This window comes from Watersipora subatra, chromosome 2 (genome assembly GCF_963576615.1).
Source record: "Watersipora subatra chromosome 2, tzWatSuba1.1, whole genome shotgun sequence".
Taxonomy (NCBI): domain Eukaryota; kingdom Metazoa; phylum Bryozoa; class Gymnolaemata; order Cheilostomatida; family Watersiporidae; genus Watersipora; species Watersipora subatra.
The window spans coordinates 34,516,130-34,542,893 of NC_088709.1; the positions used below are offsets into that span (position 1 = coordinate 34,516,130).

Genomic DNA, 26,764 nt, shown 5'->3' on the forward strand with positions numbered 1-26,764 from the left:
AGTGAGAAAAATGGAAGACAGTTCCGTAGAAATGTAACTGAGGTTACAAAATTCCCTAAGTCACAAACAGAATCTGACATAACCCAATACCAAGAGTGTAAGAATGACGAGGGAAATGTAACTGATGCTAATTTGAAGGCAGGGAGACCCATAAGGGAGAGAAAGCCTCCTTTGAGGTTTGGTTGTCCTGTTGCCCACTAAATGGTCCTTAGCCAGTAGCTTAGTAGTTTGAACTCTTTAAAATAAATATTGTCTTGCTTAGTGGTGGAGCAGGGGATTCTTTGTTTATGTGCTAGTGTTTCTTTGGTCTTTTGGATGGCTAACCCCGTGTCCGCCAGTGGTGGCTTTACACTTGGCTTAGGCGTGCTGGCTGTACTGCAGCTAGGTCCTGTCTCTGGAGGTCACTTGCTCTCAACCTCAAAGTTTGTGAAAAAACTGTGTGGAGGCATTACCATAGGCTGGTTAGTTTATGCTATTATTATATGCTTATAACTGCTTTATTAACATGCTGCTTTTGTTTTAATTTTCTCATTATTTTATTTTAATTTTTGTAGTCTAGCTGTTAGTATTAGTGTGAGAAAAGGAAAATTTATACGCTAATAGAAATTTGACTTGTATCTCGATTCTTTTATCTAAGAAGGGAAGGATTGTTATGATGTGCACCTGTTTTATGTGCATCTGTTTTATGTGTACTTGTTTTATGTGTATCTGTTTTATGTGCACCTGTTTGACTGCACTTGTTTGAGTGCAGGACAATTGTATATTTGTCATCTTGCATAATGTCCATATCTTCAGTTCAGCTTCAGCTGCCAATAAAGCCAGTCACAATTTCTAAGCCTAAAGTAAACCAGTGTTTCAAATGCTCAACATATAACACCAGGCAAGCGAGCATGGTGCGTGTAATTCACTGATAGCGGTAATTGAGTAGATATACGTGTAGATTGTTGTTTGCTTATTAGACATTTGCTTATTATTTGAACTACCCTTGAGTCTTTGGTTTGCCATTCCAGCTTGCTGATATAAATGGTGTAATTTAAAAAGTGCTAATGCAGAGTCATAATTGGTGACACAGTGTAAGAGGGTTCTAAAAAGACAGATCAAGAAAGCCGACCTAATGGGTAACACCAATGATATTACACCCCCCCCCCCTCTGCCCCCATATATACAGCCCCCCCCTCCCCCTGGGGGCGAAATTTTTTTTCCAAACAGGTTTGCATACGGCAGTAAAACTTTGGCTCCTGATTGGTTTTAGTAATTGAGTTTTAGAAACCAAAACCTACATCATTACATTAGAAATCAATAGTTGTAATTAGAGAGGAACACAAAATTCTAAATAACGTAGTAAACTGATGTTGTCATTCAAAAAGTGCTGTTAAAACGTAAGAGGCGCTCACTTAAAACTCATTAATTTAGGCCATTTTGAATAAAATTTTGGAATTTTGTGTTCCTCTCTAATTATAACTATTGACTTTTAATGTAATGATGTAGGTTTTGATTACTAAAACTCAATTACTAAAACCAATCAGGAGCCAAAATTTTACTGCCGTATGCAAACCTGTTTGGAAAATAAAATTCAGTCAGCTCATCAGCCAATGAAATCGCCAAGCAACACCAACAAGGCCAAAGCATCAAAGACCACCTATGAGTTATCACAGGTGTGATCCGGTCACCTTGGCTAAGGACAGACTGTATTAACAAGTGTAATACTTCACCTTCTGATGAAGGCCAACAGGTGCCAAGGTGCAGCAATGTGCACCCCATAGACCTACCAACTATACTATCAACTATAGTATAGTTGATAGGTCTATGGTGCACCCTGAGTTGGGCATTATATGCTACTGGGTGAAAGCTTTACTAATGGAAAACAGCCACAAACAGCCAACCAGGTGCACAAATGGCTTTATTAAACCTTTGCCAAAAGCGGTGGTTAATTGATTTCAGAGAAATTGACGTTGTATTGCATTCGCAATTTCGGTTAACTCATAAAACCATGTGTTTAGTACTTGAATCAACTAATCAATTGTGACTAGTAAACTTTTTTAATAAATTGATACTAATAATAATTAGATAACTTGACTATGTCTGACTTTTTAACGGATGCAGTTGGTTTCGCCATATATTCAAACATATTCTTTTCAAAGAGGCGACTTGCTTATTTTATTTAGTAACTACCGTAAATATCTGCGTATAGGATGATACCATGCATAGGATGCAGTAGATATTTGACCCCAAAAATGACGGAAGAACTGTGTAACTGGATATAGAGTGCTTCCTATTTTTAGTCCTAAATTTCCATTAATTTTTATAGAAACAGTTTTTATAGAAACAGTTTTTATAGAAACAGTTTTTATAGAAACAGTTTTTATAGAAACAGTTTTTATAGAAACAGTTTTTATAGAAACAGTTTTTATAGAAACAGCTTTTATAGAAACAGTTTTTATAGAAACAGTTTTTATGGATTTTTATGGAAACAGTTTTTATGGAAACAGTTTTTATGGAAACAGTTTTTATGGAAACAGTTTTTATGGAAACAGTTTTTATGGAAACAGTTTTTATGGAAACAGTTTTTATGGAAACAGTTTTTATGGAAACAGTTTTTATAGAAACAGTTTTTATAGAAACAGTTTTTATAGAAACAGTTTTTATAGAAACAGTTTTTATAGAAACAGTTTTTATAGAAACAGTTTTTATAGAAACAGTTTTTATAGAAACAGTTTTTATAGAAACAATTTTTATAGAAACAGCTTTTATAGAAACAGTTTTTATAGAAACAGTTTTTATAGAAACAGTTTTTATAGAAATAGTTTTTATAGAAACAGTTTTTATAAAAACAATTTTTATAGAAACAGCTTTTATAGAAACAGTTTTTATAGAAACAGTTTTTATAGAAACAGTTTTTAAAGAAACAGTCTTTATATAAACATTTTTTATAGAAACAGTTTTTATAGAAACAGTTTTTATAGAAACAGTTTTTATAGAAACAGTTTTTATAGAAACAGTTTTTATAGAAACAGTTTTTATAGAAACAGCTTTTATAGAAACAGTTTTTATAGAAACAGTTTTTATAAAAACAGTTTTTATAGGAACAGTTTTTATAAAAACAGTTTTTATCGAAACAATTTTTATAGAAACAGTGGGGTTTCATATAAATTTTTGGGAAATCATTCGATGAATGTCAAATTTTTATAATAAATTTTGGATATAATAAATGCATAATTTTTATACTAAAAGTATTCATGAATAAGACGCACCCGGGTTTTTAGGTCAACTTCATAAGAAAAAAGTGCGTCTTATACGCATGTATTTACGGTAGTTTCCGGTGTGGGTATCAACTGAGAACTTCGCTGATACAAAGGCTGAGATGAAATAAGTTAACTCGACGACCTAATTACCGTAGACTGACAGGTACTCAAATGTTTACACAGCATTTAGAGGATGCTAATATAACAAGTTTTTTATTTCCTTTATTTGAGGCGTTGGAGACATTCATAATAATGTATCTGTAGCTGAATTTAACAATTTATTCTAGCACTCATAAGCAAATACAAAATAAAATATATGCCAATTGAGCCGTGTAGGACTAGACTTTTATCGCAATAGCCGATGTGAATACAAGAGATAGATACAGGCTGTTTTACTATATACATCATTTTGGGCGAGTCCGGGCACATCTTTTTTTCTGAGTATTTTTACCACAATCAATTTTTGTTGATTTTAATCTTCAAACATCTTGACAATGAGATCACCTAAAACAACAAACAGCATATCAACTGATAGAAAAAATAAATACTTTCTGTTAAAATCAACTAAAATTTGACGCAATCACATTAGGTGCTAGGCCAATAGGTTAGAAGTGCTCAAAAATCAGTTTTTTGTGGCAAGGTCTTGGAAATAGGCCTACATGAAAATTGGTGTCTAGTACCTTTAAGACCTGAACTGTTGGGAAATGCAGAGATACTGCTGCTAAAATCTTTACATTTATCTCTGAATGGCCCCCGAACAAAACGCTCAAGTGCATTTTTGTCCATTTTCGCCAAAATTTCGTCCTTTTGAGACTCATAAATCAAATTTGAGAACTATTTTCTCTGTTCTAATTGGTAGGCTACATATAATTGATAATATATATACATTTTATCAAAATTATATAAAATCGTTTCATACCGTTTGATGACGGTATGAAACAATTTTTAGCAAATTGTGACCAAAACTGGCGAGTACAGCATAAAAAATATTTCGTTTTTTGGCCCAAAACAGCTATCAGCTGCTGAAAGAGAGCTAAGCTATATTAGGTAAAAATCTGATTAGATTACAGCAACCAGTGAGCATGGAAACCATTTGGGTATTCAGATATCCACTTGAAAATATCATGTATCATAATTTGTTATCATAAAAGTTATTAAAAACATCATAATCAGTTAGCGTTTCTTCATTGATGTCTATGTTGTCATACACTAGGGTGGTCGATCTATGTAAAACATGTTCTTGAGGAACCATGGAGTATTTGTCTACTTCTCTCTGGGCGATGCTGGTCTCAGCTCTGTAAATAGTCTTGCGCTCACACAGTGTCCGTAGCTATTCAGCGAGGAGACAAAATCTGCGGAACCAGTAATGTTTTTAACTGCTATTCCCAATGCCATAGATTTTGGACATGGATTCCTTCCCTTCCTTCGCAGCATCGTAGTGCCCTGACGTACACTGAGAATTTTTGTTGCATAGTCAGACCTGATAGAACTATATTCAGAGAAATCGTCTATACCAGGCATGTCCAAAGTCTGACCTGCGGGCCAAATGCGGCCCAGGGTCAATTTTCATACGGCCGCAGCCTCTGTCATATATGGTGGCTGATTGCGGCCATTTAAACCCGCGGCTTCGCGGCCCGAGATTAAGAAAACCCCGCCCCCGGTTTTCATAACTTTGGGGTCACGAACCCGTTGTTTCTAAGAAAAAGCAACGTCGGGTAGATGTCGGGTTGACATCGACTCGATACCGGGCTGTACAGCTTGCCCTTGTTTTCTCGCCCTCATTTTGTTAAATAATATACTATTGGCAACTTAAATCTACTCAATGACTAATGGCATGCGTTGTTTAATATTGGTATTTCCTGTCTGAATAAGCGGTATACAGGCTGTCAGAAACTGTGACTTCATGTTAAAACTAATAACATGTTTATTAGTTGTCATTGACATGGCTCTTCTGAGGATTTGTAGGGTGTATGGGTGGGCGTTAATAGAAAAAATACAATTACTTGGTACATGTGGGTTGGTAGTAAATACCCATGAAAATGTACACTAAATAAAAGTTCCCCTCATACTTTACATTTTTATTTTTTGTTTTATTGTTATTATTTATTAATAATATAGTGTGACGGAATAGTTTGATATAATATAGTCTTGGTCTGGTATTAGTTCTCTCAGGTTATGAAAAGTTTTTCTAGGACAGTCAGCTACCCACAGGCTGACTGCTAAATCACCGAAATTAAACTTGTGTGGCTTTACATGCTTTTTGTAGTATTTTTTTATTTTTCTCCCATCTTCTTAATTGGATTAGAAGAAATAATCCGTCTGTGTAGCTAGCTAACTAATTGGATTGGTTGGCTTGTGTTGAATTGTGGTCCGATCTTGGTTATATTTCGCTCACAACCAAGCCTACAACCTTAAAAATATAGCAATAACCATACGAACGGCTTCACATCACAAGCAAACCAATGCACTGGCTGGCTATGAACTGGGTTTGCTTGTACTGGGCACCGGAAGATTACAGTATTTTTATAGACTGATTGCCTGAATTTAGGTATTACATCAAAGGTAGTATAAAAGAAATTTAAGCCATTTAGATAATGTAGCTATCCCACAGACCAGATCCTGACTGGTTGAGATCCCAACCAGGTAGGATATAGCCAGTGAACAAACGAGTCTATCATATTGCTGTAAAGCCTAAGTGCTCATATCGGTTTCATAAATCAGCTAGGAACTTACCAACCTCCTCTATACTACACTGTTGCTACTGCTCCACAGCAGAGTAACTAATGCTACATAAGGTTTTTTACTCCTAGCTCATGTTTTAATTAATTATTTGCTCTGCATATGGATTAGTTGTCAGATAATTAAATTTATTTAGTTACACAGCATTTATACAGCATGCAAAACCTAGAGGATTACCTGCATTCTATAGAGTTTTATAGCATTTCTCTATAATATTTGTAATACCAAAACTGAACATAAAAATTAACTCGAATGTGCTAACTTTGTATTTGCTACTTTCTTAGGAAATCAACTACCTATGGTATTGGCCTATATCACAGGCCTAAAAGATATACCGCCTCTAGGCCTAAACCCCCCACTTGAAATATGTTTCACCCATCCGGAAGACGTGGTAAATGTGCATGAAAGAAATATACCTTACGCCAAACACTTGTACAAACTTACTCCATTTGCCAGTTGGTGTAGAGTATGAACAATTCTGTGCAACATTGAACACCGTATTCTTTGAAGTTGGAGGTCTCTTCTTTAATGCCTAGACATAATATTTGAAATGTTTAATCAGTGCTGTATTGCTAACGACCCATTGTAACTTACCGCTATAGTACTTCTATTGTGCTACATGGTATCGCATAGCACATGTATATATTACATGCCACATTCTTTTGTATACTGTTTACATATTTCTCTTTAGTAATAAAATAAAGTTTATGAACATAACATTTGTTCTACGACTGGGTGCTTGCTATACGGCAGTATGGATTAATTGCAGGACATTAAATACAAGGCATGGTGTGTATTCAGTGCATTATGTTGTTACCCTATGTTCTTCAAATAGGACATAACATGAAAAACAATTTTAGTTACTGAGAAGCTGGTTGGGCAGATAATTATGTATTGTATAAATTGTAATGGCACTTGAATCAACTGGTGAATGCTGATGCCACATATGCCTAATGTAACATCTTACAAGTCTTCGCAACTGACTGAATACCGCAGTACCCTGAGTCTGCCTCAACCATTCTGAATGCTGTGATAATGCTTTAGAAAGCATAGAATATATAGTCAGACACAATTGTGATACTTGGACTTTATTACACGCACGAGCAAAATGAAGATCTGTGATAAAAGTGTGTGCAGCGTGTTCCTTTTGTAGTTGCCCACCCACGGAATAGTAAAAGGGCAACTCCAAAGTTGTTGAATGAAACATTCTAATCTAGTGTGTTCAAGTACATAGACAGAATTGCAAAAACTGTACCAGCAGTTGATAGTCACACGTATAAAAAAATATAATCACACAATTTAGTAGCGCTAGTACACACATTGTATAACTCAGGAGTTAACAGTTAACATAATATAGTCACTGAAGATGCACTAGCTGAAGTTACTGTCACCAAGCAATGTTACCAATAAAAACTTTCCGCTAGAAATGCCTACCCTGTCTTATAAAATTAGTTGAACAGCTACAAAGTTGAAAGCCGTGTAAGCTATGTGGTTACAACTGCAAGCAAAACTTAGCAGCTCTGCAATACGCACAATTTTGTTTCACATGTGAGATATAGGATAGAAAGATGCACAGATACGAACATGTCTTTAAATTATTTCCTTTGAGTAGCAGCCGCAGTTGTATATACAAGTCATTGGCTGCCTCAATGGAGCAAGGAATAATGAATTGTCTTGCACTAAGTTGTCTAAATCTTCCCTCTCAGCTTCGTCAACACCACATTGTTTTGGTGGCATGCATATAGTAATAACATCATCTATATCCTGCTCTTCAACCATGGTTTTATGGTCTACGCGACCTAAAAAATTGATGTTAACTACAGGTAATGGACTTAAGATAGAGCTATCATTTGTTTGTTATCAGCACTCACAACAACAGATGTAACATAAAGGTAAACTACAAACTTCTCAAATGTAGCATCCAGAAATAAGCCGATTCACTTGTTTATTTTGTCATTTATATTAGTACAATATATAAGTGAAATTACCTATTATACACTAATATACAAATTGTAAACAGTAACAATACGAATGAAAAATGGATTACAGCCATTTATGCACGACAGGCTGGTAAAGAAAGGTATTATTCAGATGTGCTTAGTTGGCTGTAAACTGGGTAACAAGTTTTAAAACAAAATACGACTAATACAGTGAAGTTGTCGTCTCTCCTAAACAATTCTATAATTTTTGTCGCCAAATAAAAGTTTCAGGTCAAAATATGTTTTAAAATTTATAACCACCTTATAACTGAAACTGAGTTGCAAATTTGATCAAATTTCCGTAGCGTGACTCTATTTCTTAATGCTCACATGACCAATAATAGCATTTAAAACAGGGAACCATAGTTTATAACAAAACGGTTGCTTTAGCGGAGAAATTGTACTCTACCTTTTCTTATACTTCACTACTGACCACTAGCATAGATCTGACAAACTATGAATTAATAGAGTACATAAAGAAACAACATGTAAAAAATAACTCGACTAAACTATACGGACTTAGTGATAGCGTATTTTTAAAACAATGAGTAGAAGTTGTATGTTTTGTTTGCACAGTTCTATGTTAAGTTAACTAGGTTTAAAGGCTCTATACTCTATAGTATAGCATGTCTGTATGATCGTATGTCTGTATAACGTACAAATCTGTATGATTGGCAGTCTCAAAGTCCATAGTCATCTCTGAATCTTTGAAGTAATTGAGGTAATATTACAGGCCAAGCTGGCGAGCACTTCACCACCACCTTTCTATAGGCTAAAAAACAACAAGCATATACATGTATTTTGCAGAATCCATAATTTTTCTACAATGCAATAAAATCCTATAACATTCTAGGAATGTTTATACAAAAACGTAGTTTCTAGCACTGAATAAAAAAACAATTAGCACTGATAACTATTTTACATTTAAGTAGTTTTAACGATTTCTCCAATCTACCTGGTTATGTGTAGAAGAACCCCGTACAATACAGAGTTCCTGGCCATATCATCGGTATGACATTCTCTAATAGTGGCCTGAATGTCTTCAATTAAGGTATTTTCTGTTCCTCGATCCATTCTAATACACCTTGGAACACCTAGCGCCTAGTTATAAGATTACACCTTGGAACACCTAGCGCCTAGGTATAAGATTACACCTTGGAACACCTAGCGCCTAGGTATAAGATTACACCTTGGAACACCTAGCGCCTAGGTATAAGATTACACTTTGGAACACCTAGCGCCTAGGTATAAGATTAAACCTTGGAACACCTAGTGCCTAGGTATAAGATGAAAAATTGCTCTATTTGCAGCGCAACAAAACTAATTAATATATTTCATTGTTGCCAAGTGACTATTATAAATGAAATTTGTAAAACATAATAGGTTTTAGAACATTTTTTGTAAAACATTGTGCTACTGATAAGTTCAAGCAATCTACTTAGTTAGACAATCAACTATAGCTGCTAGAGTGACTACATGAAGATCACACAATCTGCTAAGAACCAATTATATTGTTTACTACCTTTGATGCAGTTGATGTTTTGGGTAAAGTTGTAAGCGACATATTTAGGATCATTATTTGAATGTCCCACGTCCAGCCAGAGAAGCTTCTTAGAATATCTGCAAAAGAACACTACAACCAGTAACATTTTTGTTGCCCCTTAGCAAGTAACACACTATTCGCTTCAGATAAACCCAATAACAACAACTGATTTCCTTCTATACCAATAAGATTTCATACAACTTATTCCCTTTTCTGGCAGGCATATACCTGCTAATTAATTTACTTTCTTCGTCTTTCATCGAAACATATGCCAAAATATCTATGTGGAAGCACAAGAAATAAAGTAGCAAATACATATATATATAACAAGGGGATATGATCATGGGACTGCGAAAGACCGTTATAGGCAGCCTATATGGCTATGTAATTTAACCAACGACGCAAAATGCAACTCTCATTTTCATATTTAATACATGACAGAACAAATGTTATGTTTGTAAACTTTATTTTATTACGAATGAGACATATTTTACTAAGAGCTAGAATAAAAACTTTAGGTAACTACAACTTGAGTCATCAGTAAAAGATCTTTAAAATTTAGATGTTTTGAAAAAATGAAATGCAATTACAGGGGAAACCGACTCTACCATTGCTAATAGTATTGTGCTAGATAATCCATAGTAACCTTTGAAAGTTCGTTAGCATATGAAAAAGCAATCAGTGCTTGCTTATATGAAAATGCTTATCTTATATAGTTTTGTTCACATAAAAAGGATTTTTTTCAATCTGGTGGCACTTAAATTCAGAAATATTACCCGTCTATAGCACCATGAACGCAAAATCCATAGCGTTTCAACTTGTCATAGACATCTACGTGAATTAAATAGTTGGAGCCTTTATTGACATATACCCTACGATGCAGGGTTCCCCGCCTTCGAAGCTCAACACCTTGTCTCAACACCATGCCTGGGTGGCATTTGTAATTGTAAAAAAATGGTAAAAAAAACATGAAATCACATTATCTCACCACCCACACCAAATACACAGAACACATCGGCTTTCAAAAGGACTGCCACTGATACAATTTTAAAAACAGCAACTACAGTACCATCATTACAACAGCAATTACATCATTAAAAACAGCAATTACAATAACAAAGCCGTACTAACTTTTAACTCTCTCCTACCTAATTCCAATCTTGTGCCTGTTTTTAAGTACTCCCACTAACTGAACATTGCTCAGACCGTGAGAAACATATCGGCTTAACCGCAACCTCAATTCTTCGAGATCTACAATAAAAATTGAGCCATCTACAATTGAGATCTACAAAAAAATTCAACCACATCATGAACAGGTTCACTAATCCACTCAATTTTTAAGCAAAGGTTCAAGGCCAAATACATGCCAGTTACTGACTACAAAACATAAGTATTTGTCTTGCAATAATTCTCGCTGTATGTATAAATCAAATAACCATTTAAATAAATTTCTAAGCGAGCATAAATTAACTACTAGAGATGTTCATACCGTACCTATACCATTCATCAGCAGAAGATCTGAAAGAGACTCCTGGAACAGTAGATAAAGTTACATCAGCAGAAGATCTGGAAGAGTCTCCTGAAACAGTAGATAGAGTTACATCAGCAGAAGATCTGGAAGAGTCTCCTGAAACAGTAGATAGAGTTACATCAGCAGAAGATCTGGAAGAGTCTCCTGAAACAGTAGATAGAGTTACATCAGCAGAAGATCTGGAAGAGTCTCCTGAAACAGTAGATAGAGTTACATCAGCAGAAGATCTGGAAGAGTCTCCTGAAACAGTAGATAGAGTTACATCAGCAGAAGATCTGGAAGAGTCTCCTGAAACAGTAGATAGAGTTACATCAGCAGAAGATCTGGAAGAGTCTCCTAAAACAGTAGATAGAGTTACATCAGCAGAAGATCCGGAAGAGTCTCCTGAAACAGTAGATAAAGTTACATCAGCAGAAGATCTGGAAGAGTCTCCTGAAACAGTAGATAGAGTTACATCAGCAGAAGATCCGGAAGAGTCTCCTGAAACAGTAGATAGAGTTACATCAGCAGAAGATCTGGAAGAGTCTCCTGAAACAGTAGATAGAGTTACATCAGCAGAAGATCTGGAAGAAACTCCTGGAACATTAGATAGAGTTACATCAGCAGAAGATCCGGAAGAGTCTCCTGAAACAGTAGATAAAGTCACATCAGCAGAAGATCTGGAAGAGTCTCCTGAAACAGTAGATAGAGTTACATCAGCAGAAGATCTGGAAGAGTCTCCTGAAACAGTAGATAGAGTTACATCAGCAGAAGATCTGGAAGAGTCTCCTGAAACAGTAGATAGAGTTACATCAGCAGAAGATCTGGAAGAGTCTCCTAAAACAGTAGATAGAGTTACATCAGCAGAAGATCTGGAAGAGTCTCCTGAAACAGTAGATAGAGTTACATCAGCAGAAGATCTGGAAGAAACTCCTGGAACATTAGATAGAGTTACATCAGCAGAAGATCCGGAAGAGTCTCCTGAAACAGTAGATAAAGTCACATCAGCAGAAGATCCGGAAGAGTCTCCTGAAACAGTAGATAGAGTTACATCAGCAGAAGATCCGAAACAGTCTCCTGAAACAGTAGATAAAGTTACATCAGCAGAAGATTCGGAAGAGTCTCCTGAAACAGTAGATGGAGTTGCATCAGCAGAAGATCCGGAAAAGTCTCCTGAAACAGTAGATAAAGTTACATCAGCAGAAGATCTGAAAGAGTCTCCTGAAACAGTAGATAAAGGTAATTCAGTAGATAAGAGAAAAAACTACAAAAGGTATACAAAAGCCAAACAAGTTTAATTTCGGTGATTTAGCAGTCAGCCTGTGGGTAGCTGACTGTCGTACAAAAACTTTTTATAACCTCAGCCAACTAATACTAGACCAAGACTATATTATATCAAACTATTCTGTCACACGATATTATTAATAAATAATAATAACAATAAAACCAAAAATAAAACTGTAAAGTATGACGGGACCTTTTATTTAGTGTACATTTTCATGGGTATTTACTACCCACCCACATGTACCAAGTAATTGTATTTTTTCTATTAACGCCCATCCACATACCCTACAAATCCTCAGAAGTGCCCTGCCATTGACAACTCATAAATGTGTTATTAGTTTTAACATGAAGTCAAAATTTCTGACAGCCTATATACCGCTTATTCAGACAGGAAAACCCAATATTAAACAACGCTTGCCATTAGTTAGCCTGTCTTGTCAAACTGTTGTTTTTGTGGAGTTGTCCCCCGTCGAGCGGGCGAGCAACACAACAGCTTGTCACAAGACGTACTGCACCTGATGCATCAGCTGCACATATAGGGAGTTGTTTTCTTCCGTCTATGCGGCTTGGTTGCGATGTTATGGCGGTCGCTCCATTGGTAATCATAACAAATTTCGCGCAAAATGATGATGATGATGATGAACTCTTTATTGATTGAAAATAATACAACAACAGAAAAATACCCCTTTTTGCGGGCCAAGATGAAAGGTTAATATTTGAGAGTGTATAAATACAATCTACAGTGTAATTGTTTCTATACAGATTTTTACAGTGTTATAATGGTATAAAATTTACAGAATGATACTTGAAAATAAAGACTGTATGAGTATTAGACTGGCAATATTTGAGGTTTATATTCTATCATTTTGATTGAGTATTGTTAAAACATCAGTCTTTTCGTGAGATGAAGGAACGAGTTGACTGATTTCCAGTTTCCTGTCGAGGGGTTAGTATGGGCTCTGGCGACATCATAGTTTGCACAGAGGTTCATGTAGTGGTTCGCTGTTTCTTCTTCTATCAAACATGTGCATATAGGGGTGTATGTTAGATTTAACCTGTAATGGAAGGAAAGGAGCCTGCTATGACCAGTTAGTAAGTCACACAGTGCCCCAACATCCTTTCTGCCTCCATTCAATGGCAATGGGTGGTGGAACAAATGTTCCGGAGTCAGAGTGGGAAGTAGGCCATATGGGTACATACCATTCGTGAGCTGTGCATCCCATTGCCGTATCCATTCATTGTGAATGCAGTGGTTGATCTTGCTTCTTGAAAGATTTTGTGGATTCAATTCTGTAAGTTTAGTTGTCCGATGGACCAATTTCCTTATGTCGGACATGAGTTCAAGGGTGAGTGTGCTACGAGGTGTGTCAGAGAGCATGGATAGGTTATTAGTTTTGGCCAATCCTCCGGTAAGTTGTAATCGCTCATTGGTGTATAGAAGGCTTATAGGTGGGATGTTTGCCGGTAAATGTAGTGATTCGCTGGGAGGGTTGTAGCGAGCTCCGAGGAGCAGTTTAATAGGACCGTGCAACAAGATCTTAGTCTTGTGATCCCATAGAGAGGCACCATAGAGTGCTTTTGGCATGATAACTTGTGCAAGGATTCTTCTTGAGGTTTCTGGGTTAAGCCCAGCGTAGATGAAGGGTTTCAGCATATACATGCGTTGAATGAGACATTTGGTACTCATGCTGTATTGTTTCTCAAAGGCCAGGTTTTCATCTATGATTATAGCAAGGACCTTAGAGCAGTTAGAAATTTTTATGGTGTTAGTATTTATAGTTGGGGATGTGATATCTCCTTTGAATACCACAATCTCAGTTTTCTGATAGTTGATGAGTAGGTTCCCACGATCCATCCAAGTTTGTATCTGTTGGCAGTTGTTCTCAATTTTCGTCTGAAGTTCTGTCGAGTCTCTTCCAGTCATCAGGACAGTGCAATCATCAGCATATTGTAAACCTGTACCAGCTATGTTTGACAGCATGTCTCTTAAGTATACATGTATGATGAAGAGAAGTGGAGATAGCACACTCCCTTGTGAGAGGCCTATCTGACATTTGGATGCTGGGTGGATATAGTTGTTGATTTTGAAGTTGATTTTTCACTTGGAGAGAAAGGAGTCAATGACATGGAGGTAGTTACCTCCCAAACATGTATGTAGAAAAAAAATAAGATTACAACTGTTAACCAGCGATCAGTCTCTGTTGCAAACTTTAGTAGAACTTAAGAATAAAATAAATTGAAAATAAAATCCATAAGAACAAATAAAACTGACTGATACAAAAATAGAAATAAAACTGACTGAGCGCACAAATAACGACATGTTTAGTCGCTGTTGTTGCCTAAGTTCTCAAGTTCTACTAAAGTTTACCGCAGAGACTGGTCGCTGGTTAAAGACAATCTCGATAAACGATTTTATATTTAGAAAACTGGATTATAATGTCAAATTTGCTGTTAGAACATATGCCCCATCAAGAGCCAAGTGTGCTAGATTTGCACCATTTTGACTAGTTATATTAAAAAATTTCCCTGGGGAGAGCCCCCGGACCCCTCACACCGAGAGGGCACTCGGCACCCGTCCCAGACTCTCCCTGCACTACCATTTTCAAACAGGTGGATACAGCCCTGCGCAAAACTAACACAGATTTGTAAAAAAAGCAAAGTGAGTTATTGGAGTGTCTCATTTACAGAACATTTTCATAAATTTAATGATAATAATTTAAATATATATACACATTTAAATTATATATATTGGCGATATTTGCGCATATTTATTTCTATAAATATAACGAGACCAAAACAATTGTAGAATATAAGAAGCAAACTAAAAAAACAATCTATGTGGGAGCTGGGCCACTTTTTTTTTCAAATGAAAAAAGAGTTATCTCTCTAGAACCTGACAAGAAACTGAATGAACACCGAAAATGAATATAGAAATTATTTCAACGGCGTTTAATGATGCACCAAAATTCCATATAGAAAATATAGCTATAGAAAATGAAATAATGAGTTGCTCATGTTCTCATGCCGAGTTGTTGAACTTGAGTTGTTGTTGAAAGAACTCGGCTTGGGTTTTTGATGAACTCGAGTTGTGTAACTGGAGTTATAGTTACAAACTCGAGTTGGTAAATATAACTCAAGTTGTACAACTCGAGTTGCAAACTCAGCACACTATAATTCGCCATTAGCTCTATTTTTACAGTGCATACATAAATAGTTTAATTTCTATTAGCTAACGGGTGCCTATCGATGTAACATTGTTAATTTAACCAGATCTACGGTTATGCTACCGTAATACCAATATATTGCACCTTACTTTTAAAAAGTCGCGTTGCGTGTTCACAACTCGAGTTGTGCAACTCGAGTTGTGAACACGCAACCCGAGGCACTGCAAGGCGCCATAGATAATAAAGAAGTAGCCATTGCCGTTGTCACGAGCGCAACTGTCTGTATTCACATGACGTTCTTTAACACAAAAACCGAGGAGATACACAACTCCTAGTATTATACAATGCAGCGTAACATAATACGAATATAGCACATCTCCTTTCCTAAGTATGTTTGAAGCAATGAGTAAAACAGATTATGCCTTTGAAATGAGTAAAACCAAACATTAGTAACAAAGTGATATAACTAACATGACTAGCAAGAGAAATGCACTGAGTACTGTAAGCAACTAGCTACAAAATGAATAACATACATGTATAAAAGCTATAATCTGACTGACTGGCGATGCCTAGCATTCTTCAATCAGTCGACGTGGCGGTCTGATTGTAGGACGAGGTCTCGAAGTCGTAGGCGCGCTATCCATACTTTGGGCACAACTTGACAGAGAACTGTGTGAATCCAGATTGTCAGGTATTGAATTGTCAGTATTGGGCGGAGAGTCAATAAGTGCTGTTCGGTTTCAGCGAATTTCGCTACCTGCAGATACTATGTACGTGCGGTTAGGTAACACCTCCTTCACTTGTCCCTATCGTTGTAAATCACATACAAATACGGGGCTACCTTTTCGTAGGGTAGGAAACTCTTTAACCTGTTGTGATCGGTCATGTCGCTCTTTCATTTTCACCTTGTATTCCTTTTTGACAGACTGGAACGCTTTGTCATCTACCTGGCTGGTTGTGTGATAGTGAATTTGAGCAACCTGTGTACGAAGACTACGGTTCATTAGCAACTCAGCGGGCAATTTTCCTCCATGTATCGGCGATGTATGATAAGCTAGAAGTCCTAGGTACAAATCTCCAGATTTCTGAAGTATGGACTTTATAGTCTTAACCATTCGTTCTGCAGCACCGTTGGCTCTGGGATACATAGGTGAGGAAGTTACACTTTGAAACTTGTAGATTTTTGCAAGTGTAAGTCTCTAAGATCTTGCAACTTGTAAGTCTCTAAAATCTTGTGAAGAATATTGTGGTCCATTATCAGACAGAACCATTTTGGGTACTCCGTGCCTGGCAAAAATGCTTTTCATCTGGTTGATTACACTTTTGCTGCTTTCATTGGGTAGTAGAGCTACCTCTGGGTATCGAGAGTAGTAGTCAGTCATGAGTAGATATGGCTTTTTATTGTGATAAAATAAGTCGGTGCTTACTATCTGCCATGGTCGGCTAGGAGTGACTGTAGGTAGTAAAGGTTCTTTAGTGACAGGAGCGGTCTCTTTACATACCCTGCAGTTTTTAATCATTTTCTCTATCTTTCGTGCCATGTTTGGCCACCAAACGCATCGGCGTGCTCTCTCGGTACATTTATTTAATCCTAAATGCCCTTCATGCAAATTGGCTAAAGTTTCCAGACGTTCTGTTTATGGAATAATTATGCGGTTTTGATAAGTCAACAAATCATTGCACAGCGTAATATACCCTCTGCTTTCAAAATATGGTTTGATTATGGAATCGATACTGGACAAATAGTGTGGCCACCCAAAGTTTACATACTTCTTGACCTGGCACATCACTTTGTCCGCTTCTTGAGACAACCTAAGCTTTTCGACATGCATATCTGTGCTTGGCATGAGCATAGCTTGACGAGAATACGTGTCTACTTCCTCTACAAATAGAGTATCATTCTCTGTGGGAATGGCACACGGGTATCTCAACACTGCATCAGCAGAAACATTCTCCTTACCGGGAATATGCTTTATCTGGTATTTGAAACGTATTAGTCTTAGCCTGAATCGTTGTATTCGAGCTGGCAGTTTACTGATTTCCTGATTACCAAGCAGTGACACTAAAGGTTTGTGGTCAATCTCTATAGTAACGTCAAGTACATCAATGATATATCGAGCAAACCTTTCTGCGGCCCAAGTAACTCCCAATGCCTGCTTCTCTATTATGGCATATTTACGTTCAGTTTCGAACAGAGATCGGTTTGCGGCAGCTACTAGTCGAGGGGTACCATCTGACTGTTTCTGACTCAAGACAGCTCCTAACCCGTAATCAGACGCACCCGTTGACAAATATGTCTCTTTATTTGGGTCATACGGGGCAAGAATCGGTGTAGATTTAAACTCCTCTTTGAGACGATCAAACGCTTTTTGCTGGGAATCATTCCATATCCAACAACTCTTTTTGCACAAGAGCTCTCGGAGCGGTTGGCTGATATGTGCTACAGCAGAACTAAACTTGCCATATTGGTTGACTATGCCTAGGAAGCTCCTAACATCACGTACACACGTTGGTGTCAGAAAGTCAAGCAATGCAGATATTCTTTCACCTGTGTGAATACCACTAGCGTCAATGCGATACCCTAAATACTCTACTGACGCTTTCTTTAGAGCACACTTGGCATGATTTAACGTTAGACCAGCGTCGTACATGCGGCGTAGCACTTGCGATAAACAGGAGTTATGCTCTCTCTCGTCATTACCCATCACTAATACATCATCCATATGAACTACGACACCTGCGATACCTTCTAATATTTTTGTCATTTCTCTGCAGAATATCTCTAGAGCTGATTTTAGTCCAAATGACAATTTACGGTAGTAGAAACGTCCAAATGGTGTCAAGAAAGTGGTGAGATGTTGGAATTTGGCAGACAATGGTATTTGCCAAAATCCGCAGTTGGCATCTAGTTTTGAAAATATGTGACCAACATTAAGTTTTGACAGACTGTCCTCGACGATTGCCATGGGAAAAACTTCACGTCGTACGTACTTATTTAGCTGTGTAAAGTCTGTACAGATACGAACACTGACCTGTTTAGGTCCAACGACCATCGGTACACACCATTCCGTAGGCTGTTCCGCTTCTACAATAACGCCTAAAGATTTCATACGCTCTAACTTAGTTTTGTCAAGTGATGGAAAGGGTACGGCTCGTGGCACGAATATACCGTACGGCTTGGCATCGTCAGTCAGTCTGATTTCACATTCAGTCTTTACAGCTCCTAGACCCTAAAAAAGTCTTTTATCAACACAATTATCAACATCATTCGCAAAATCATCAACATTATCAACATTACAGGCAAGCAAACCAAGACTTTGACATGCAAATTTTCTCAATAGGTTCACATCTTGATTATGCACAACGTAAATTGTTTCTGATATAGATTTGTTACCATGTGTAAGAATTGCATCAGTTTGACCAACACAAGGTATTTATTTCTAAGTTACCAGGACCTCTTGGTATTGGGCTGCAATGGAGTGGATATAGCATTTGGTCCACACACAGTTGCTGCAGCACCAGAATCTAGTTTAAATGTTGCTGTATTGGTATGTCCCTGTATGTCAATGGCTAGTTTGGCCATCCATGGTTTACTACCATCTCTACCGCTGTTCTTGATTTCTCCAGTAAACAACTCGACTTCAGTCACAGATTTTCCACAGAAGCACATTTGCTTCCAATGGCCTCTCTTGCCACATGCAGTAGATCTCAATGCTGGGCAGGAGTCTCTGGAATGTGGGCTTTTCCGTAGCATTGACATTGGTCTTTAGGGACAGATGAGGCAACCCTATTATTTGCAGAAGTGTTGTCAAAGCTATTGGCGTGTCCTTGGGTTGTCGGCCTGTGTCTAACATTACCAGTATTCGATGATTTGTGTTGTTTTAAGTAAGAGTTTTGGTTTGAGCTAGATGTGTCATTTTTTCAGCTATGTTGTGGCTGTCGTGAACTGAATCTGTTGGCATGTACATCTACAGCTGATCCCCTGACTACTGACTGTGCTTTTTTAGCTGATTCAAAGTTTCTAGCTATCATCACTGCGTCATCTAGCGTCAAATCTGCATCGGCTTGTAATTTTTCACTCAACTTGTCTTCAGTAACGCCCACTACTAATCTGTCACGTCTTAGCTCTTCTCGTAGATCTCTATAGTCACAAAATTTGGCTTGGCGATATAGATTGTGAATAAACACATCTATAGAATCACTACCTTGTGTCAGTTTGTTGAATTTAGCTCTCTCAACAATGAGATTTCTCCTAACTCTGAAGTATTCATTGAATGCATCAATCACAGAATCGTAATCAGTTTCTTCTATTCCACGGCTAAACACTACATCCTCTGCTTGCTCCCCTAACGTATAAATAAGAATGTTAATCTGTTCACGCTGAGGTCTAGTATTCAAACCGCTCGCTTCTCTATACCTCCTCTATCTACTATACCATCTCGTCCAACCGGCAGGTTCGGCAAAGTCAAATTTATCAGGTGGGTACAACTTGGGTGCAGAATAATGCACTCTTAATGGCTCCACCATTTGCTCATCAGCATCACTGGCTTCCCCCTCTTCGTCAGACATGATACAAACACTGCTGCCACCATGTGTAGTTGTAACTAGTTAGATGGTAGGAGATTATTTATTCAGGACGTGCACACTGATAATAAAGAAGTAGCCATTGCCGTTGTCACGAGCACAACTGTCTGCATTTACATGACGTCTTTTAACACAAAAACTGGAGGTACACAACTCCTAGTATTATACAATGCAGTGTAACATAACACGAATATAGCACAACTTTAACCAAGGATGTATAATCAATCACCTCCCCTCTGAGAGGAGGTGATTGGTATAATAATGGTTAATACTATACTTGTTTTAACTAAGAATTTACATAATAATGTAATATAAACTCTTGCTTTAGCATAACTTTGTATATTTATCAATATTAAATTAATCTAATGAATCTATTGTTTGTAATTGTATTGTATTGGTAGAAAAAAAGGAAAACAGGAGGATAAATACAATCAAATTTATTATTTGTGACTTTCCTCAGAGCTTGACCAAGTATATCAATCTATGAGCTTTTTAATAATTTAGACATCATGTTTCCAACATCGACAGTCAAGAATAATTTGAGTGCATCACATTGCCTGGAAATGTCTCTGTTATGTTCTGATGCACAGATGTTTTTAGTAGGTGTACATGGATATGGTATTCACCTTGCTCCACACATTAACTCATACAATATCATATTCTTTTTGGGTTTGTGTGTGCGCATTTTATCGCAGATGGGTTGTGTGCTGTTACTTTCTTCTACTATTTTCAGAATATACTACCAGATGGCTACGCATATGAACGAAGGAACGAGTTACAGTGTAAAGAAGATGAATTCAATTTCCATGTCAAAGAGCTCAGTAGCCAAGCCAGTATAGAAAGCTGGCTTACAAGACTTAAAAGCAATTTTCGTTGGAGGACTCGTTGCAAAAGACCCCCAACTAAGAAACTGATATTTCGTGTAAGTATTAATACTCATCAAACCAAACACTAAGTGCACTGTTTATTTGACGGCTCACACAAAACCTTATCTTTACCATGTCAATGTTTTTCTATTCCCAAGAAAAAACCTTCCATAATAGCCAAGGCTATTATAAAAGGTTTTTTCTTTCAAAAGCATTTTTCCCCAAATACATTGAGATTAAATTATTGCATTGGATAAATATACAAGTTGATAAGCTGTGTCATACAGTCCTTATCATATAATCCGGAACAGGTTTTGCAATTACTATCTTGTGTCTCAATTGCGAAAATGGTTCCCTTCCCAAACGAAAGCTATCTGGGGTTTATCTGAAAGTGTATGGCAAAGCAATAGAATTTTGAACACATGGGTTCTGCTTTGAGCTATTTTGGTTACATGTTTTAGCTCAGAGCTGTCTGCCAACATCACACTGGGTACAAACAAAGAGCAGGAGCTAAAAGAACATACAGAAATGTAAAAGACACCAACTGCCCTGCCTATATTAATATCAATTTAAGGAAGAGTGAATTTTTGTGAGGAGGGGTATGCAGGGGTACGGCGTACCCCTAAGAAGAATTAGTGGGGGTACTCCCTAAGACGCGTACCCCCTCATATAAGGTTGCTCATATTTTATTAAATGCGGTAAAACCGGAATGAAGTGAAATATTCACACAACGTCTTTTTCCTTTTCTTTTCGAACTTATATTGGCTCGAATTCATTACACCGAAAACAGTGCACGTTTTTGGGACGAGAGAATCACGCTACTGATCTTTAATTTCTTCAGTCAGTTTTTTGCTATTATAGCGGATCAACTAGATTGTTTTGTTAAAAACCTGAGAACCGATCAGTTTTCTATCAACCGACACAATCGACGGGACCCTTTGTCGGCCGCCCTGTGGAACCCTCGAATAGCTTAAAGGTTGACTTGCAACAAAATTCACATTACCGTTATTTGATATGAAAAGATTCACCATGTCTTACTCTGTTGTGTTGTAGGTGAAAAATATGTGGAAAGGTGATTACAAGCTCTTTAAGATTCAAAAACGAACAGAAAATCGCAGCCACACGAGACCTCCGTAGTTTGGATTCCCTTCCCAAAACGGCTCAAATGTGATGTAGTTGTGAGAGATGGTTTCTGTTTACACTTTCTTGCAACCTTATTCGTCGAAATATTTGCACAAATATACTTCACGCATTCAATAAAACTATGTCTATTGTTCTTACACGTCTGTTTTATCGTCATCGTAATGCTGTCACTTTTAGCAGTGATATTTTATAACTTACCGTAAAAATTCGTTTAATTTTTTAGCCTTCACTTGAAGGAGTACATATCATTGTCTGGTAATCATGACGAGCCTGTTGGTCACTTGTGATAATCGAAAAGTGCTGCAAAAATTATTTGCGAAGTATTGGGTCACATGATCAGATTACGACTTGCCGATTAGACCAGGCAGCAAATCAACTGTAAAGTAGCGAGCATCTATATTTGATACGGGGTCTTCAGTAACACCCGAAGTGTTTGTCATAAACTAGTGCTACGATAAGTTTTATATTGAGCTTTGTATTGGCCTTTCAATTCACGTGAGAACATACGCGACAAGACGATAACCAAATTTCATGGTTATGTCAGAGAAATAAATAGATTCCAATCTACGGCGGCTTTTCGTTTTTGAGCTTTTAATAGCTTGTAATCACTTTTTCACCCATTTGGCACCTACAACACAACAGAGTAAGACATGGTGAATCTTTTGATACCAAATAACTGTAATGTGAATTTTGTTGCAAGTCAACCTTTAAGATTAATCATTGCTTGGATTCTTCTCTTGTGTTTTGGATGGTAGTTTTGTATAAATTCTAGCTTATTACACTAGTTTCTTCGTTTCTTTCAATTAATAATGAAACAGCATGGGCCAATAGATAACTTCTTTAAAGGTGAGTAAGAATTAGTGACTGTCATGAATTTAGAGTCTGTATTTAAAAAAATAGTGAGTGACTGAGCTTATCATATAATAATATTCATGGTGGCTTGAAAATGGGACTGTCTTGTGTCTGGGGTCTGTGTGGACTGTCCATAAGGTTTTTGACTTACTCACAACACAACATGGAGTCTCCATAGTCATAGAGCACACAGGTTGTGCAGCTAAGCACACTTTTAATTTCTTACTGAACACAACACAGGGTTTTAAGTTATGGAAAACAGCATAATCTAGGGGCATTCATGCTAAAAGAATTTCCGGGGAGTACCCCCGGACCCCCTCTATTGAGAGGGTGCAGCGCCCTTCTCAGACTCACCTTGTGAGCGGCGAGCAGGGCCGTTGGCCCTGGACACTACCCTCCTGGCATGACAGAGAGTACCCCAAGAATCTCTCTCCACTTCAGACACTGCTCTCACTCACCTTTGAAGTAACTATCAATTGGTCCATGACGATTCATCATTAATCAAATAAGAATGATAATGAAAAAACAATTTGCTTTAGAACTTAAATTAGATAAGTTTTCTGAGAAAGTTTACTTCGGTTAGGTAAAGATCTAAAAAATGCCTGCACATGGAATAATCTCAAGCTATTTTATGACGTCTTTAGACCGGTGACAAGGACGCCCGTTGATTGTGTTGCTTGAAGAAAAGTTGAAGGAATTTATGCTTTTCACAAAGTAGCATAGTTGATCTGTTGGGGCGAGGAACTTGCTCAACGATTAGTAGCGCGGACGTAGTGTCACCCCTTCCGATAGTGCCTACTGTTTTCGGTTTAAGAGACACTCGGGTTAAAAGATTGAGAAAAAAGTGATGTAAATATTTGTTGACTTCATAGCGATTTTATCGCTATGTAGTCATTTTATCGCAATGTAGTCATTTTATCGCTAATTTATAGCTATTTTATCGTATATGAGCAAACTAATGTTAGGGGATACGCTTTCCAGAGAGTACCCCCATAATTTCTTCTTAGGGATACACCGTATCTCTGCGTATCCCCCTATTTCGAACACTGAGTGAGAGTATGTGATGATTGATTTACCTTACTAACATTCTACATACTAACTATCTACCTTTTCCACTAGAAACTTATAAATCCCTTACGTATCATGACCTGAACTAAAAATAATAGCTTATCACAGCCCTGCCATTAAAAATGATGGAATTATGGCAAAGAAATGGTAGGATCAATAACCTTCATTGTGATGCCAACTTGAATCTCTCAGTTTATTTAAAGGTGTACCCCAAATAGCTCTCAAGTAGAAGGGGTAGCATTTTCACATCAGGTGCACAGCCTATTATGAAACCTCAATTAATCAAAAAGCTTTTACCAAAATATCTGATGAGGAGTGTATGTGTATCATACAGCTCCAAATATTTAATATCATACAAGGCAATGCTTGTAAATTAATGTATTATGTATAACTGTCCGACTCATTACCTAAACCATGCTAATACTACATCAAGCCTAAGCTTCATCTTAGATGGTTAGGAATGATGGAAGTCTGAGGCCATTAAAATTAAATTTAAGACCTGCTGGTTTCTTAGCTATTTGGGACACACCTTTAATAGGTGATATTATTGAGATTTAAGGTGATCTCTGTTTGCTAGGTTTTCTTTTGTGTCTATGTTAAAAGATGAGGCTGTATGTGCATGCTTAAAAATTAAACCATTCTCATTTTTCCTGAGTAGTTGATTTTGTTGGGAAAACTTGTAATTTTCCTTCTTATTTTTTTGTTGCACTGATTGTTTCTTCCAAGCTCATTTTATTTCCATTTTAATGAATATATCTGTGAAGAGAAGCACTCAAGATGAATTTACTGTGTAATAAAATAATACAAATTATACCATTGCAAAATATTTGTTCTCTCACTGAAAAGCTGTGGAAATTAGGTATAAGATAGACTATCTTAAAAAAAATTTCGCGGAGAGTTCCCCGCACCCCCTCTACCGAGAGGGCGCTCTGGCGCCCCTCTCGGACTCTCCCCACGCCGCTACGCGGCTTGGGCGGGCCGCTGGCCCAAGGGTCGTCTCGCCTACCTGTCACTATAGAGTACCTCATAACAACCCTTACACTTCAAACACTGGCCATTCTAATGGTATGTAGTAGTGCTGGGCACGGGTAGTAATACTCGTTGAACTCGCGGGCTTATCTTCTCTTGAGTATCAGGTAATAGAGATTTCGGGTATTCCGGTCCTTCGGGTTCGGGTTTTGACTTTCGAGTTCGGGTTTTGGTACACGGATCCGTCGGGTAGTGTGAACAAAAACTCGGTCTATTGCACCCTGCGCTCTTAGTCTGGGCCCACAGGGCATTTCTGTGTCATTTTTGCTAAGGAGGCACGACAATGGGGTAGAACGAATCTTTAATTTAATGCATAGAATAAAGCATCTCATACCTTATTTACCATACCTACCGGAGATATTGTAGCCAAGCAGTGATTACTTGTCATTAAAAGGCGAGTAGAAATACTTCAATTAAATTTTATTTGCGCAATTAGCCAAATAGGCTTCGTAAACAAATCTATGCCTTTTTTAATACGGCGTGTGTTTGCTTTCACCGATAACACATAGTCCCTTAGTCTGTTTCCGCTAGCGCCTTGTTAAAAACTGCCATCAGCTTCGTGGTAGTGGCAGTGAAAATTTAATAACTTTGTTTAAATTGATTAACACAGCTAGCTATTATGGATTGCATAATTCATTATAACCAAGTTTTACTAAGCCAACAAGCCTTACTAACGGAAAAAGCCGATAATGTAAAGTTTTTTATGAGATTTGGAGCACCATCTACAAAAAATCAGAGAGGTCCATAGAACATGCTTTATAAGTATTAAGCTACCATAGACCCTATCTTCTGCCACCTGTTGACACGAAAATTCCCTGTGGCCCCAGACTATCTTGACTGTTTAACAATCCGCCTGTTAACGCTGCGACTATGAATGTCAGTCGATAAAAACTGTGAAAAATGATAAATAAATTGAAAAGAAATATAATTTCTGTTGTCTATGCGTGTGTCTGCCTCGTGCCCACTTGTATTGCAGGAACTCAGGTTACGTATGCCAGTTCGGTATTGAGAGGTCGCACCGCAAGTACGTGGGCCTATAGGAGTCAACTATGTGGATGACTACGAAAGCTATATAAGCATGTGACAAACGGCAGACAAGGCTTTTCCCTTGTGGATTTATTGGTGAGTGCACTTATCTAACATGGCGCAGTCGGCAGGATCGCCGATGCGTAGTTGTTAAAAGTGATTTGGGCTGTGGTAAATGTGTTGAGTGTTTTACAGGTTCTATACCTCGTGGTAAGTGTTTCGTGTGTTCCCCATCGTCTTCCCCACATTCTTCCCACCTGATATCCTCTTCTTCACTTCCAAACCAGTAGATGTCTTCCTCTAAAAAAACTTTTTTAGCCGAGCTTGAACAACCGCGTGCGCTCATGATGAATAGATTTCCATAAAAGATCACATCTTTGCAAAGTGTATTGCTTGCACATGCGTATTAGGGATTATTTATAGCCTCAAAGCAGTATTACAAAGCCAACGAAAATTGATCAAATTACTAATTTTAATGCTGTTTTTTTAATAAGTAATATTTTAAAAAAGGTCTATCGAAGGCCAAATTATTTTGGGATTTTCGGGATCTGTACGATGAGAGAATGCTCGTATTCCGGGCTTTTATGGATTTCGTAAGCAAAGGGTTAACTAGATCAAAACTTTGTGAAATAGTCTGTAACGTTTTCTATTTATTTATTTGTGTAATAGCCAAGGAAGAATCCACCACAGAAGGAGCAGTGAAGTGTTTCACGACAACAGAAGATCATGAAGCTA

At 37.5% G+C, this 26,764-nt stretch overlaps 1 long non-coding RNA gene and 1 pseudogene across 2 annotated transcripts in view; one reads left to right on the forward strand and one right to left on the reverse strand.

Annotated features, from left to right (window-relative positions):
* The window catches only part of LOC137386911 (uncharacterized), a 203,466-nt gene that overhangs the window by 77,959 nt on the left and 98,743 nt on the right, over positions 1–26,764 (forward strand). The window lies entirely within an intron of this gene.
* Positions 13,115–14,351, reverse strand: LOC137388715 (uncharacterized; annotated as a pseudogene).